At 46.0% G+C, this 17107-nt stretch overlaps 1 protein-coding gene across 5 annotated transcripts in view; it reads right to left on the minus strand.

The window, feature by feature from the left end:
• The window catches only part of FARP1 (FERM, ARH/RhoGEF and pleckstrin domain protein 1), a 288608-nt gene that overhangs the window by 267236 nt on the left and 4265 nt on the right, over window positions 1-17107 (minus strand). The window contains exon 1 of one of the 5 annotated variants that reach the window (XM_077855135.1): window positions 16544-16684. The exons of the other annotated variants lie outside the window; for them this stretch is intronic. The gene's annotated coding sequence lies outside the window, so the exon portion shown is untranslated. Of the gene's footprint in view, window positions 1-16543; window positions 16685-17107 lie in introns of those variants that run through there. 5 annotated transcript variants of the gene reach the window in all.

Below are 17107 nucleotides of genomic sequence, written 5' to 3' on the forward strand. Positions count from 1 at the left end.
AGGGAAAGATTTGCAATGCCTGAAGTATGTCTCACACGACTGTTCACATATGTGAACTGGCTCTGCTTCATGCGCAGAAAAATGTCTTAGGTTTTCCTCTTCTTGTGTCTCTGAAACATAGTTTACTTTTCTTTTTTCTTTTTTTTTATAGATTTTATTTATTTATTCATGAGATTTTATTTATTTATTCTCTGTAGAGAGAGAGAAAGAGAGAGGCAGAGACACAGGCAGAGGGAGAAGCAGGCTCCTTGCAGGGAGCCTGACATGGGACTTGATCCCGGGACTCCAGGATCACGCCCTGGACCAAAGGCAGGTGCTAAACCATTGAGCCACCCAGGGATCCCCAGTTTTCTCTTTTTTAAAAAAAGGTTTTATTTATTTATTTGAGAGAAAGTGAGAGAATGAGTGGGGGAGAAACAGACTCCCCACTGAGCAGGGAGCCTGATGTGGGACTCATCCAAGGACACCAGAATCATGACCTGAGCCCAAGGGAGAGACTCAACCAACTGAGCCATCCCAGGTGCCCCTACTTTCCTCATTTTAAATAACAAGACTGGATAATTACAAAAGCAGTAAAAATTCAATATGGGACATTTAGATAAAGTTCAAAGGAAAAACTAGAGACCACTCATATAAGTCCTCTCTAAAGGAAAAGCATGGGTAAAACCCTTTTCTCAACACACATAAATGTTTATTTTACATAGAACTTTACACACGTGTTCATCTCAAGTAGCAAGCTAAGTGTGTAACCACAAAAGAAGAGGTAGGTGACAAGACACAAGCAGCTCAATGAGTAGCATAAGAAATAAACTCAAGAATCTCATCATCCTGCAGAAGGCCAGGAGGTGGGGGACTACATTTTACAAAGAAATGTAAGAAATTATCTGAGACAAAGTTTACCTTTTAAGGCAATTTTAAGTATCAACAAATATTTATTGAGCACCTCCTAAGCTCCCGGCACTTTGCCAGGCACCAGGAATGCAAACGTATAAAATACTTCAGTAGCAGGGGATCTCAGTAAGTGGAGACAGACTTCCTAAGCTTCTTAAGATTTTATTTACTTACTCATAAGAGACACACAGAGAGAGGCAGAGACATAGGCAGAGGAAGAAGCAGGCTCCCTGTGGGGAGCCTGATGCAGGACTCAATCCCAGGACCCTGGGATCACGACCAGAGCCAAAGGCAGATGCTCAACCACTGATCCACCCATGTACTCCAACTTCCTAAGCTTCTTCCTGGGCTCTGCCAATTATAAGCTGTATGACCTTTAGCAAGTCATTTAAACTCTCTGTGCCTCGGTTTCCTCATATACAAAATGGGGAATACAAATCTGGGCAGTGGGGATGATTAAATGAGTCAGTATATCTAAGGCACTTAGTGCTCAGCCTGAGACTCAGAAGTGCTAAGAGTACTCTAATAAGTAAAATGAGTGGTGAGGAGAGAAAACACACTATAGAAACAGGGGGTCCAGATCAGCCCCCAGAAGGAGATGGAAGCCAAGATGCCTGGGTGGCTCAGTGGTTGAGTGTCAGCCTTTGGCTCAGGGTGTGATCCCGCAGTCCAGGGATCGGGTCCCACATTGGGCTGCCTCGAAGAGCCTGCATCTCCCTCTGCCTATATCTCTGCCTTTCTCTGTGTGTCTCATGAATAAATAAATAAAATCTTTAAAAAAGCGGCGGGGTCGGGGGGGACAGAAGCCTTAGGAAGGCTTCTGGAATGAGGTGCGCAGGGACTGGGTGAAGAACTGGGTAGAAAGCCCTTGCACTCCACGCTGAGGGATGATGAGCTGGTGTGGAGATGGGAAGGTGTGAGACAGGAGGGCTCCTGTGGCTGGTTTTGGGGGCAGCTCAGGGGGAGGATGGAACACAAGAGGTGAAGACAGAAAAGGAGGCCAAGACACCAGATTCCGTGCAGCCGCCTTCTTTTCAGTGACAGCAAAACAGGTAGAGTTACCTCACATCATGATCGCTTTGAACAGGGAAGCTTTCCGGACTATTCCAATTAAGTCAAAGGGTGCTGACTGATGTATTTTTAAATTACGTTTACAAGTAAGCATTTTCTAAAAATTCTACAAAGAGGCAGAGATGTAATGAGCTGATCCTTCACATATGCTCTCCAGACAGCCCTGAACTCATCACAAAGGTCTCTGAGTCCTTACAGCACACGGCAGACCTAGACTAACATAGTTCTCGCTGGGGGTACTGCTTCAAACAAGACAGAGAACAAGACAAGATGATGAATTTGGTGTTCGCTACTTCACAAAGACTGGAAAAAAAGGAAAGGAAAAAAATATAGGGACACCTGGATAGCTCAGGGGTTGAGCATCTGCCTTTGGCTCGGGGCATGATCCCAGGGTCCTGGGATGGAGTCCCTCATCGGGCTCCCTGCATGGAGCCTGCTTCTCCCTCTGCCTATGTCTAGGCCTCTGTCTCTGTATCTCTCATGAATAAATAAAATATTTTTAAAAAATTAAACATACATAGAAAATATGGGGGTGCCCGGCTAACTTAGTGAAGCAAGTGACTCTTGATCTCGGGGTTGGGAGTTCATGCCCCACGGTGGGGATAGAGATTACTGAAATCTTTTTTTTTTTTTTTTTTTAAGATTTTATTTATTAGAGACGGGGGGGGGGGGGGGGGGGCGGGAGAGAGAGAGAGAGAGAAAGGCAGAGGGAGAAGCAGGCTCCAAGCAGGGAGCCTGACATGGGACTCGATCCTGGATCTCCGGGATCACGCCCTGGGCTAAAGGCGGAGCTAAACCACTAAGCCACGGGGGCTGCCCTACTTAAAATCTTTTTAAAATTTTTTAAAAACATTTTTTTAAATACACATGCATCAAAAATAAAAGTGAAAGAAGCCATGACCAATACCTTTGCTAAAAACAAACTTATCCTTATCTAATGTGTTTGTCTTTGTTGATATGTTCTGCAGTTAAGATGTAAAGCTTCATAGTTTAATAATATAAATGATACCTACCATGTCATGAGCTTCTTGTAAGTTGCCAGGCAGTCCGTTTTTATTTACAGTTGACCGCTAAACAATGCAAGAGCTGGTGGCACTGACTCCCCACATGGACAAAAATCCACGTATAATTTTTGATTCCCTAAAAACTTAACTACTAATCACCCACCACTGACTGGAAGCCTTACCAATAACATAGTCAATTATCATATATTTTATAAGTTCTATATTGTATTCCTAGAGTAAACTAGACACAAGAAAATGTTGTTAAGGGAAAAAAAAAAAAAAGGAGAGGCACCTGGATGGCTCAGTGGATTGAGTGTCTAACTCCTGATTTCAGCTCAGGTCATGATCTCAGGGTCCTGGGATTCAGCCCTGTGCAGAGGCATCCAAACCTTGTGTAGTGCCCTCCCTTGGAATCACAGCTGGCCTGTGTGACCAAAAATGCTGTGGAAGTGACAGTGTATGACTTCCAAACCTAGCTCATAAAAGTCATGGCAGCGTCTACCTTGGACTCCTCAGAAGTCACTCACTCTGAGAGAAGCGAGCCGCCATCTTGTGAGGACACTCAAGCATCCTGCTCAAGGAGAGGCTACAAGGGGGTGGGGGTGGGGGCGGGGGGGAGTGTCCTTGGAAGCAGATCCTACAGCTCCAGCTGACATCTTTACTGCAAATGTGCAGACAGGAACTAAGCCACCCTCAAAGACCTGACCTGCAGAAACTGTTCAAGACAATTAATATTTACTATTGGTTTAAGTCACTCAATTTAGGAGCCATTCATCATGCAGCAATAGATAATTAATACATGCCCTGAAGCCTGTGTTTTCTCCATACCTACACTGCCTTTCAGTAATTTCTATCACTGTTTTTGTGAATTATTATCACCATATATTCACGTAGAGAATGAGCAAAATAGTTACTGAAATCAAAACTATACACCCTATCAGTTCTCTGAGATAAGCGCAGCCAAGATTAACATATCTCCTTCTTGTCGGCACTATTACACTTTGGGATTTTATATACACAATTGTTCTTTTTGGTCTACACCATCACAAAACAAGCAGCTGACAGGGTTCATTTTTAAAGGTGTGTTTTTGGCACGTTTTGTTTAAAAAAATAAACCACCATGCTAAGATACTGCTACATACCTATTACAATGGCTAGGCTGAAAAATGCTCATAATATCAAGAGCTGGTGAGGATTCCACTTCTGGGTATTTGCCCATGAGAATTCAAAACTATGTTCGCATCAGAATCTATGAATGAGGGCCACTTGGATAGCTCAGTCAGTTGGCCATCTGAATTTTGGTTTCAGCTCTGGTCACAATCTCAGGGTCGTGGGATCGAGCCCTGCAAAGGGTTCCACACTAGCGAGGAGTCTGCTTGAGATTCTCCCTTTCTCTGTCCCTCTGCCCCTCCCCTGCTCACACTTGCTTGCACTCTCTCTAAATAAATAAATAAAATTTTTAAAATATTTTAAAAAAGAAACCCTACCCGTGAAAGTTTATAGCATCTCTACATTTATAGACACTGTATTCATAACTCCTCCTAACTGGGAACAATCCAAATATCCTCCAGCAAGTGAATGGCTACACAAACCTGGTACACCCATACAGTGGAATACTGTGAAAGAACCATGGAAATGAAAGAATCATGAATGCTCCCAACAGCTTAGAAGACCCTCAAAGATGTCACACTGACTGAAAAGGTCTCAAAAGGCTACATGCTCTACGATTCCATTTATACATTGTTCTGTAAAAGACCAAGCAGCAGCAGTGACAGAGCAAAGACCAGTGTCTACAGAGGCTGGAGAAGCAAGACAGTGACTATAAAGCGGGAACAATGTGGAAATTTTTGAGCTGTTTGACATGGTTCCATGTCCTGAGTGTGGTATTATTCACACAAATCGGTGCACATGGTAAAACTCACAGAACTGTATACAGGAGGAAAAAAGTCACTTTCACTAAATCTTGATTTTTAAAAAAATAGAGGCACAGGTACTTTCCTTTTGAAGCAATTTCAATTCCCTTTTCCCTTAAGAGATATATCCTTTTTTAAATCATTCTCAGGGCCAAGGGCCCTCTTGACTTCCAAATCTTAAAAAAAAAAAAAAAAAAAAAAAAAAAACTGCTGATCCCAAGGACTTTTACAAGTAAGTTATTGAATCAGTGATTTGTATCTTAAGAGACTACCTTCTTTCAATTACCATTCCTTATTTTCCTCTATGGCTGAGAATGAATCCCCTGGCTCCTGCTTTTTTTTTTTTTTTTTTAAGATTTTATTTATTTATTCATGAGAGACACACACAGAGAGAGGCAGAGACACAGGCAGACAGAGAAGCAGGTTCCATGCAGGGAGCCCAACATGTGATTCGATCCCAGGTCCCCAGGATCACACCCTGGGCTGAAGGCGGCGCTAAACCGCTGAGCCATCCGGGCTGCCCAGAAATGTCTTCTTTTGGACAAAAAAAAAAATCTATATATGATCCCCTTGAAGACAACGATGTGTGTCTGTTTGGTTCACTGATGTGAATGTCAAGAACAGTACCTACCTTCTGAAAGGGGCTCAACGGATCTTTGTTAAAAAAGTAAGATCAGTTTTACTCTTTGTAACTTGTGAAGACGTTAAGAATTTAAAGAGTTGTGATGTCCCCATGCCTATGATCTGTGATAAGATTTTCCTTTAATCTATCAAAGAGAGGCTCTTTTCTAAGGACCTGGAAGAAAAAAGGGAAGTTGGGCACATGGCCCCTAACCCGACCTCCAGGAACTAATTCTGGTGACAAGGGAGGAATTCCTTACCCATTTGTGTGAAACCAGCTCTGCCCAGCGTGGCACCCCTGCCCTACATCCTCCGCCCTCCCCGTAAGCTCTCGAAGCACTGCACTATTCCGAAAGGGATGCCAATGGAATTCAGAAACAGGCACTGCTTTAATTGGGAATATGAAAAATAGGCAAGACTTGGATGTGTTACAAATGTTTTGCTGGGGGGGAGGCGGGGATCAGGGCTGCGAAGATCTAGCACCTTCACTTCTTAAGTGCTTCCGCCACAACAGAGAAAAGTCAGCAGGTAAAAATTCTCACGTTAGAAGAAAATAAAGCAGTATGCACAGCGCCCATTCTAGCCTACTGGAGGGCTCCTGGCTCTACTTTGGGTCTTTCTCAACCTCCAGATTTATAGGCCAGGTATGCTATAAACATGCCCTGAGCAAGCTCTACCCCCTTTTTTTTTTTTTTTTTAAGATTTTATTTATTTATTCATGATAGTCACACAGAGAGAGACAGAGAGGCAGAGACACAGGCAGAGGGAGAAGCAGGCTCCATGCACCGGGAGCCCGATGTGGGATTCGATCCCGGGTCTCCAGGATCACGCCCCGGGCCAAAGGCAGGCGCCAAACCGCTGCGCCACCCAGGGATCCCTCTACCCCCTTTTTTTTTCCCCACTCTGGAAGATGCATTCGACCACGAGTGAACATCCTTGTGGGGATAATATATTACAAGTGACAAATGACTTATGACACTCCTCATAAGGAATCGTTAGGTTAGAGCTGCTGCTCTTGGAGCACAGACAGCATTAATGTGATGGTGAACTTGCTAAGCTTTGCACGGCCCTGGGAGGAAGTGGGGCAGAGGCCTCGCTTTTATATTTCTGCCAGTCCCTCCCCTGCTGGTCCCTGCCCCAGGAAGGTTTTATTTCCTCCCTATGTTTGCCTATCAATCCTATCCATCTGGAAAGGCTAATGGTGTCTGGGCACTATATCTCAAGTCTCCCTGGCCCCCTGCCCCAGACACACCCCCCACCAGAGGAGTGGTCCCTTTTGCAGCCTAAAAAAGAGGCCTCCTCTGGGAGGTGAGGGGGGAGGTTCACACTCCATTAGGTGATCCCACCATACTTCACCATAGAGGGAGCAATCTGAGCACTTCTCCCAGGGGGAGTGAAAGCGCTCAAATGTGTGATGAATCACTAGGATGGCTAGAGGAATCTTGGATATTAAGGCAGGAGCCATGGATGCTATACGTCCTGCCCTCCCCTACACCTCCACCACCATCACCAAACTGTCCTGACCAGCCAGTGGAAAGGGTAACCCAAAGTGTGAAAGTGATACCCTGCAAAAATAGTCAAGATACAATGAGAGACACCCCATAGGGGCCAACTCTGAATCTGGGTCTCTATGCTTGAGATCCACCTCTGCCCTTTCTGAGGTTGGTACTAAAAACTAAGAAATACCCCTATTCTGCATCCTGTGGCTCAAGATAGGCATCTGTCCCTTGCAACAAGAGACCTAGGGATGCTCGTACCATAGATTTACGTACAGATGGTTCAATACAGCAAAATACTGCAAGCAAAAAAAAAAAATTATTGGTAAAGGGTAATGTTAGTTACATTACATAGAATCACGTAAGAGTAATATCACAAAGGCATTAAACATTTTCATTTCAAAGAAAACTCAATTCAGAAAACATTCAATGTGAAAGCAGAAAAAGTGGCTTCTCAGTGTACACGCATCATTCTCTCAAATTATGAAAAAGGTATGTTCGCATGCACAGGTAAAAAATACTGGAAATATACCAAATGTTGCCAAAAGTCAAATGGAAATAAACCAACTTTTAATTTTCATAATCTTTGAATGGCAGGATTACAAGGGATTTTTGACTTTGTTTTATATGTGAATACTTTCTAATCCTGTTACAGGAACATACTATGAGGAGCGCCTGGGTGGCTTAAGGGGGTTAAGCCTCCATCTCTTGATTTCAGCTCAGGTCACAATCACAGGAATGATATCGAGCCCCACCTCCAGCGCTGCCAGGAGTCTGCTGGAGAGTCTCCCTCTCCCTCTGCCCCACCCCCTACTCACACCTGTGCTTTCTCTCTAAAATAAATAAATCTTTAAAAAAAAAAATGCTACAAAGTGAATGTTAAAATAAACAAAAACATACTTCTTTAATTAAAGCTCAGCTCAATTGTTACTTCTTCCAATCAGGATCCACTGTCTTACTATCCTGAAACTTCCACCATTACTATAACTTTTGCAAAGTTGTTGTCATATTTTACCTTTTATTTATAATTACTCGACAATTCTCCCATCCACCCTGGATGCCATGCTCTGAGAACAAGGACTGAGCTTTACTTTTGTGGAACCAATGGTAGTTAATATATTCAACATAGATGTTTATAAATATCTGTTGACTTGATAAGCCCTTACATAAACTAGAGTAAAAATAAAACAGCACTGAATATGCAAACTACCCTGGTCAGCTGGCTACTGTGATGGTAATGGGGGAAGGGGGGCTGAGGGAGATTTTTTTAAACAACTTTTTAAAAGTTGTATCAATTAAATGGAAATAGAAATATTACTGCTCCATAGTCTGTATTTCACTCACCTGGATATTTTACATTCAATTCATTTGCTTAATATTAAAGTTATTACAAAATCATTTAACTTTTCCTTACATATATTTGTGTCTAATTTTTTAATTTGGTAAACCTCTGGTTTATCCAAATCCTGACGTTTTCAAGTAGCTCACTCCACTAGTAACATTGGCTTCCAATAAGATCTGATGGCAGAGAACCAAAACCTCCAATAGGACTGTAAAGGAGACATCAATCTCTGATTAATAATGTCTCCTCAAAAATCCCCTAAACAGGGGCACCTGGGTAGCTCGGTGGTTGAGCATCTGCCTTCGGCCCAGGGCATGATCCCAGTGCAGGGATCGAGTCCTGCATCAGGCCCCCTGCAGGGAGCCTGCTTCTCCCTCTGCCTGTGTCTCTGCCTCTCTCTCTGTGTGTGTCTCATAAATAAATAAATAAAATCTTAAAAAAAAAATCTCCTAAGCAATATTAAGTATATGTCATTCTAGGTTGACAAAAATGGCAGGTTCTGCCATCATTTTTCTTAAAGAAATGAAGTTATTCTCAAAATATTTCCTGTAATCCAAACTGCCAAATGATCAATTCTAAACAGATGTCCTACAAGGACACCTTAAGAAGGTAAATTCACGTTGATTTAGTTGCAACACTTACACACAATATCAAATGCCTAAAGCCCTTAAAAACAGTTCATCTCTCACAGACATTTGGTAGGACCACTAAGTCACTTCCCACATAATTAATAAAGAGAAACATGTTTTCTCAGAGATAATGGTAAACATCAGAAGAAAGATAAAATCTTCCAACTAATGTATCAGCCAAGATGCTTTGGATGGCAATAAGAGAACTAGAAAGTAAGTAAAATTATTATTTAGCACATGAAGCCCAGTATTCTTTAGAATACTAAGCTTTAGGGCAGCCCGGTGGCTCAGTGGTTTAGCGCCGCCTTCAGCCCAGGGCCTGATCCTGGAGACCCGGGATCGACTCCCACATGGGGCTCTCTGCATGAAGCCTGCTTCTCCCTCTGCCTCTCTCTCTCTCTCTCTGTGTCCCTCATGAATAAATAAAATCTTAAAAAAAAAAAAAAAAAAAGAATACTAAGCTTCAGGTGCAGGAAGATCAATGATTCAGTGACACCCACAAGGACTCTGGTCCCATCTTTCAGCTCCATCATCCTCTTGCCTTCATCCCAAGGCTGACCACAACATAGCTGCTATGGCTCCAGGCATCACATTCAGCCTAGTCCTTGGGTCTCTTTTTAAGGGCACAGAAATATTCCCCAGAAACCCCTTCACACACATCCCAGATGTTGGAGGCTTCTGGGAAGGATCTGGCTTGATGATGAAAGGAGCCTGAAGAAGCCTAGGCTATTACTGACCTGACTGTACCAGGTGTGTGAGAGGATGAAGCTGTAGCAGCCATTAGTCATAATAGCTAATTAGGAGGCGGCAGCCTAATTAACCACTAGGCAACAAGCCCTAGTACGAAACGCAACATGCTGGGGATGGCAGGGTGGAAAGAGAGAAAGAACCTGGGTCCTTGATGATACTGTGAGCAGGGACACCAAACTGGGAGACCCTTACAATTCCTTGAGGCAAGTGAATGTCTGATGATGGCTTAAACTATCAGCCAGACATTCTACAATTTTAAGACAAACGTGCTTTTAAAGGTTCCCCTCAGGTTTCAGAGAAAGAGCACCAGTAACTTGCCCAACATCACAAACATGGACAGCAGAGCCGCCTGGTTCCGGCGCCTACACTCCCAACTCTTGCTACCTCTGATACCACCTTCTACCTCTCACATTCTCAAATGTCATGGGGTGTTCATTACACATATTTTAATTCAGATCAACCAATATTTATTTACCTTCTCTGGGCAGGAGAAACAAAAATTAGGAAAATATACTTTCTGACCAAATAATGTTTATTATCCAGTTCAGAAAATGAGGAGAAAACAGAGACAACAAGAATAACTCCTGCCAAAATAGAAGAACTAAAACCCTCTCATAACTACCTACATACACCATTCCGCCTTCTTTTTAAAATGTTCCATCTTGGGCCGCCTGGGTGGCTCAGTCAATTGGGCGTCTGACTCTTGGTTTCAGCTCAGGTCATGATCTCGGAGTCATGGGATCAAGCCCTGCATCAGGCTCCTCGCTGAGTGGTGAGTCTACTGGAGATTCTCTCTCCTCCTTCCTACCCCTGTGCCCCTCCCCTGATGCACATGTGCTTTTGCTCTCTCTCAAGTAAATAAATAAATCTTAAAAAAGAAATAAAAAAGAAATAAAATTTATATGTTACATCTTGCTTTTCCCTAGGGTTCCATTTTTGTATTGATTTCAAAAATATTTCTTTCCCATAATTCTTCTGTGTGCTAAAAAACAAATAGAGCTCTGAATTTTAGAAATTTATCTGATCATAATCTTAAACCCTTGTTTCCTCAGATTTTCAAAATAAGCTGGTATTTTTTTCTCTTGCAAGTTTAAGTCTCTTCAACTAAGTTTTAGTTAGGAAAGAATAAAACTGCTCCATCACCCTCAAAGTAAATGGAAGTCAAACTCTTGAAAAGAGCAACACTAGCCTAAGCCTTACACATAAAAATGTGTTATTTTTCCAACGTTGAATAAATTCCCTGGCCTTTAATAAGCTCAATAATTAGATCATGTACAATGTTTTCCTGATAACTTTTGCTTTTCAAAAGATAGCATCAAGAAATAAAAAGGTCAAAACAGACTGGTGAAAATATTCACAATACACAGATCTAACAAAGAACTTGTATCCAGAATATATAATCTCCACAACTATAAAATAAAATGACATTAAGGATGTGTAGTTGATCATGTCAATTATCCTCAAAAGCTATGTGAAATGACCAGACAAAAAACAAGTGAAAAGACAAAAGATTTAATAGACAAAAGACGATAAACAAATAGCCAATAAGCACATGAAAAGCAACCATTAGCCATCAGGGAAATATACAATTAAACCACAATGAGACACCAGGACACATCCACCAGAATGGCTAAAATGAAAAAGACACAATTTCCAGGGTTACTGGGGATTACAGTAACTGGAATGCTCAGATGTCACTGGTAGAATGGAAAACAGTACAAACACTTGGGACTGTAGCTTCTTATAAAGTTATGCATATACTTGTTGTAAGAGCCAGAGATAAAAACAGATCTCCACACAAAGACTTGTTCACAACTGTTCAGACCGCTTCATGCATGATAGCCCAAACCAAACGACCAGAGTGGCCAAAGGTGAAGGAGTGGACGGACAGATGGTGACATGCCCAGGCCCTAAAATGCCACTGGGCAACAGAAAGACATTGGTAAGACGATGGGAGGGAGGAGTAGAGAGGGAAGAGTAGGGAGGAGGTGGGAGAAACAAGTGTAGGAGAGGAAGGGGGTCAAAGTCAAGGAGAACTTTAAAAAATGGGGAGGCACCTGGTGGCTCAGTGGTTGAGCATCTGCCTTCCGTTGAGCATCTGCCTTCGGCTCAGGTCGTGATCCTGGGGTCCTGGGATCGAGTCCTGCATCGGGCTCCCTGCGTGGAGCCTGCTTCTCCTTCTCCCTGTGTCTCTGCCTATCTCTCTCTGTGTCTCTCATGAATAAATAAATAAAATCTAAGAAAAAAAACAAAGTCAAGGAGAAAAGAAATTGTACCTTGACATAGTCAAAGGGCAGAACTCCTAAGAATCTTAAAAGCAGCCAGAAAGGCGCTTGGGTGGCTCAGCTGGTTAAGCATCTGGGTCTTGATCTCAGAGTTGTGAGTTCAAGTCCCACACTGAGCTCCATGCTGGGCATAAAGCCTATTAAAAAAGAAAAAAAAAAAAGGCAGCCAGAGAGAAAAGACAGACTACTCACAAAAAAACAATCAGCCTGAGCTGACACTGCAGCAGCAACAATGGAACCAGGAGACAGTCGATTAATACAACAGCAATCCAGAATTGCACACCCAGGGCATTTATCATTCCAGAACAAAGATATTTAAAGGCATACAAACACAGATGCTACCACCAACGGACATTCACTAATAAAACTTCTAGAAAATGTACGCCAGGAAGAAGGAAAATTCTCCCAGAAGCTAGCTTCTCAGAGAAGTTCTACTTTCTTCTTTGTGCTGTTAGGTCTAAGCTTGAATAGTCTCCTTAAAAAAAGATATAGTCTTTTTACAATGTTACCCAGCATTAAAGGTTAATTTTTTTAAAAGATTTTATTTATTTATTTGAGAGAGAGAGAAGGCACATGGGGGGGAGGGGAGAGAAAGAGAAAAGCAAACTCCCCACTGAGTAGGGAGCCCAATGCAGGGCTCCATCCCAGGACCCTGGGATCCAGACCTGAGCCAAAGGCAGATGCTTAACCAACAGAGCCACCCAGGCCCCCCTAAAGGTTAATTTAAATTGTTAAATTAGAATGAAACGGAAACAAAATCAAATATCAAATTTTCAAATTCCCAGAATAGCAACCTTAAAAAACTTTAAATGCTAACTGGAAAAGACATCAAAAACGAGGTTTATATATTCACTGCGAGTATTTCCCAAGGGAATGTTATGTGCCAGGCCTATACTAGATCCTGAGTTAACAGGATGAGAACAAAAAATGAAACTCCCCATAATACTGGATTGACAAGCTTTCTTTTACAAGATACGTTTATGGGAAGCCAAAGTCTGTGTGCAGAGTGACATTACTCTTGTGGTTAAGAAATATTGTCATAATAGAGTTAAAAGCAATCTGGTTTGGCCGCTGGCTCCTTTGTTTGAAAATGTATGCATAAATATGACAATTTTACACATGAAATTAATTCAGTGCAAATGATGAATTCCCACAACACTTACTTGCCAATCTTCTCGTTTGTCTAGTATTTCCATCCCCCGTTAAAATAAGAAAACCGCCATCCCAACCTAGGGTCCCAGCCAATGCTGAGCATGTATTCAATTTTAGTCACGGTGTACCTGATGGTCCCTGGCTTAGTTCACAAATATCAAAAGCTGAGAGGCACCATATTTAATATCTGTCAAGTGCTCACTTTTGCTTAGCATATCCACTGGGCAAAACATTTTTAACTGCTGAAAACCAGCACAAGGACAGCCTAAAAAAGCCAGTTTCCCACTTTAAAATCAACATTTGCCAGGGGCTTCTTGATTAAAAACAAAGACAGCATTTGGCATAAGGAGGCTGGTGAAATCAGTACTTCGAGCAATTTGAATGGAAACCGTTGGGCTCTGATCTTTCTGGACATGTGGAAGCGGTTAACCTGGAGGAAACGGAGGCGGACGGAGAAACTCTACGCATTCAAAAGCCAGGAAAAGAAGTTGACCTACGGCTTCCCATTCCGTAGCCAGGCCCGGAGAGCCCGCCTTTCAATCACGAGCATCCAGGGATGAGGGAGAGGCAGGCACCGCAACCGAAAAGCCTACCTGGTACATACACCTGTACACCCAGGGTGGAAAGGACTCCAGCCTGCGACTATATTCGGGTATTATATGGGCCCCTCTCTTTTCTGGAGCTTCTTTAGTTACAGGGGAAGGTGCACTTCTCCAAAACACGAGGCAGTTCGCGGAGATGAGCAAGGCCTGTTACAAAGGGCTGGTTTCAAATGCCCAGGTCTCAATGCTACCAAATCACTGGCTCGGGACCTACAAATCTGCAAAACTTGCCCCGCTCTCTGGGAAAGTCACAATGTCATCTTTCCTATAGAGTGTTGAGCGCACAAGAAGACCGGGCTCTTGCCTTTTCTCCAGTGGGCTCTAACCTCTTCTAGGATGGAAAAAGGTTTTGCTTCTGATGGTTGTCGCAAGCAACCTCCTTAAAAATTTCTATTGTTTTCCAAATGAATTAAACTCTGCTATGCTCAATGAGTATGAGAGGATGAATTCCACCGTTTAAAAAAACCAACCTTTTCGATACTGTATTTAATTCTTAAACTTTACTTGGACAGTTTCTCTAATGAAATACAAAACAAAAAACATCGGGCAGCCTGGGTGGCTCAGCGGTTTAGCCCCGCCTTCAGCCCAGAGCGTGATCCTGGAGACCTGGGATCGAGTCCCACATGGGGCTCCCTGCATGGAACCTGCTTCTCCCTCTGCCTGTGTCTCTGCCTCTCTCTCTGTGTGTCTCTTACAAACAAATAAATAAAATATTAAAAAAAAAAAACATCCACCCAGGTTCCCTTCGGGCTCAAAATAATTATGAAATAAGTGCAACACACCAGAAGAAAACTCTCTAGGGTAGATTTTTTAAATTTCCTTGTGGTAAATTTGGCTACAGAGTAGCATTAGTGTTCTATTATGACCCAAGGAATGAAATCACTTATACAAATTCCAGGAAGAGACTATCAATGTGAGAAGGCACATTATAAACCTAACTGCAGGATTTCCATAGGGACAAACTCCCTAAATGAACCACCACGCACCAATTCACAAGGGGTGGGCTATAGAATCTGTGACCCAATGGGGCACAACATCATCACCAACTATTTCAAGTTTCCTGCCCACATGAAAGAAACAGGAGATTCTGGGAAGGCCTGGGCTAGGGAGGCATCAACTCAGTATCTCCACCAACGCTTTGCCCGGTGAGCCAGTCACTGGCCAATAATGTCTATTTATTTTACCCAGAGGCAGATCTATTAGCCAGACATTCTAAAAACACAAACGTTTTGTTGTGCTTGGAGTAACTCCAATATTGGTGCCTTGCTGCAGAACGATGCTGCAAGAATATAAAGTGAGCCATGTGGATGCTGAACCCACATACGAAGCGCATGGTCAGAAACTGTCATACCAGAGGACCAACCCTCTGGAAAGGCTGAGGGTAAACCCCCAGCCAGCAGGCTGTGGAATGAGGGAAGAAAGCCAAAGACAGGAGAGATATCAGAAGGGCCCACCCACCCCATTGAACAATGAGGGCGATTTTTAAGGCAACTCCCTCAAAGCTCTCAGCACCAAAAAGGCCTTTCTTCCTGCACTCCAGTTTAGGGGGAGTAAGAGAAGCAAGACAATGCTAAGGGGATGTTCAGAAATGGGCTTGGCAAGTCACCACGTGCAAAACACATTAACCCTAACCCAAGGGGTCTGGCTCTGGGAAGACTGCCTGCTGGGTGGGGAGGTAGTGGCCCAGAAAAGTCCAGGCCCTGGGGGGGACAGGGGAAACCGGGGAGAGCTGGCCGAGCAGGTCGAGCCTGGGAAGCTAGCAAGAAAGGCATTAACAATAATAAAATGGAACAGCCAGAGGCCACCAGGGTACTCCAGAAGGCCCCAGACAGCGCAGACCGCTCCGCTGCTCCAGAGGAGAGGCACTCAGCCCACCTCTCCAGAAGCCCATCTGATGGCAGGGGCCCCGTTCCTTTGTGAGCCCCACCTCCCTCCTTTCTGGGGTCCTGCACCGACCCCAAGGCAGCCGGGCCCCAACGACACACCAAGTCCAGAAGGATCACGGGGAACGCATCCCCCCAGCCCCCCTCAAGTCACACACACACACACACACACACACACACACTCAAGGGTCTGGCCGATCACACAGCTAAAGTTTCCGGAACTTAAATCCTAAAACCACAATCAGAAGTTGCTGTCTCGAAATGCTCACCACAGAAATCTGTGTCTTTTGCTTGAAAAGAAAGAAAACAAAAAAACCAAGTTTGCTCTCCATAAAGGCAGGCGGTAAGGAGAGACCAAATCGAACTTAGGCGGAGGGTGTGTTCCTCTTTGTCACCTACCGAGGTGCTCGCGCCGCGCGTGGGCGAGCGGCTGCACCCGGCGGCGCCCTGGCACCCAAGCCGCGGCCCCTCCCCCGCCCGCGAGCCGCCCCCGGGGCCAGCACGACGGCCGGAGGCGCGGAAGAGGCGTCCCGCGCTGTCAGCGCGCCGGGTGGGCCGGGAGGCTGGAGGAAGCCGAGGGGGGAGGGCGCCCGGGCGGCGGGGGCGGCGGCGGGGGCGGGGGGCGCGCAGCCCGGCGGCCCGGTCCGCGGAGGTGGGCGCCGCGCGGAGGGTGCCCGGGACCCGGAGGCCCCGCGCCCCTGCTATTGTGCCGCGGCTGCCCCGAGCCCGGCGGACCCGAGCCCGACCCCAGCGCCGCCCGCCTCCGCCGCGCAGGACCCCGCGGGCACGCCCCCGTGTCCCCCGCGGCCCCCGCGGGTCGGCTCCGCGCCCCCGACGCGCACAAGTTGCCGCCCGCCCCGCCCGCCCCGCCGGCCGCGGTCATTGTTCGCCCCGCGCCTCCTACCTCCGCGGCGCCGGCTCCGGCTCCGGCTCCCGCTCCGGGCCTCCGGGCTCAGCGGCTCCGAGCGCCCGGCTGCCGAGGGCGCGGCGGCTCCGGGTGCGCGTGCGGCGGGGGCGCTCGGCTATTAATACCCGCGGGCGGCGGCGGCGGCGGCGGCGGCGCGGGAGCGCGAGCGGGGCTGGGGGTGGCCGGCCGAGGTCCGAGCCATCAGAGGTGGCGCGGGGCGGAGGGGAGGGCGGAGCAGGCGGGGTGGGTGGGGAGCGGGCTCAGGGTCGCCATGGCCGCCTCGACGCCGGGCCGAGAGCCGCTCGCGCGGGGAGGAGCGGCGCCAAGCGGGCGGCGGCCGCGTCCCCGCCCCGCGCCCCGCGCCCCGCGCCCCGCGCCCCGCGCCCCGCGCCCCGCGCCCCGGCCGAGCGCCCGCAGCCCCGCGCCCCGCGCCCGCGCCGGACCCGCCGCCTCCGAGGCCGGCGAGCGGGAAGTGCCGGCGGTCGCGCCCCTCCCCGGGCCTGGGCCGGCCCCTCGGCGGGGGGAGCTGGGGCCGCCGGGGCCGCGGGACGGCGAGAGAGC

The sequence above is a fragment of the Canis aureus genome, chromosome 17, assembly GCF_053574225.1.
Source record: "Canis aureus isolate CA01 chromosome 17, VMU_Caureus_v.1.0, whole genome shotgun sequence".
Lineage (NCBI taxonomy): Eukaryota > Metazoa > Chordata > Mammalia > Carnivora > Canidae > Canis > Canis aureus.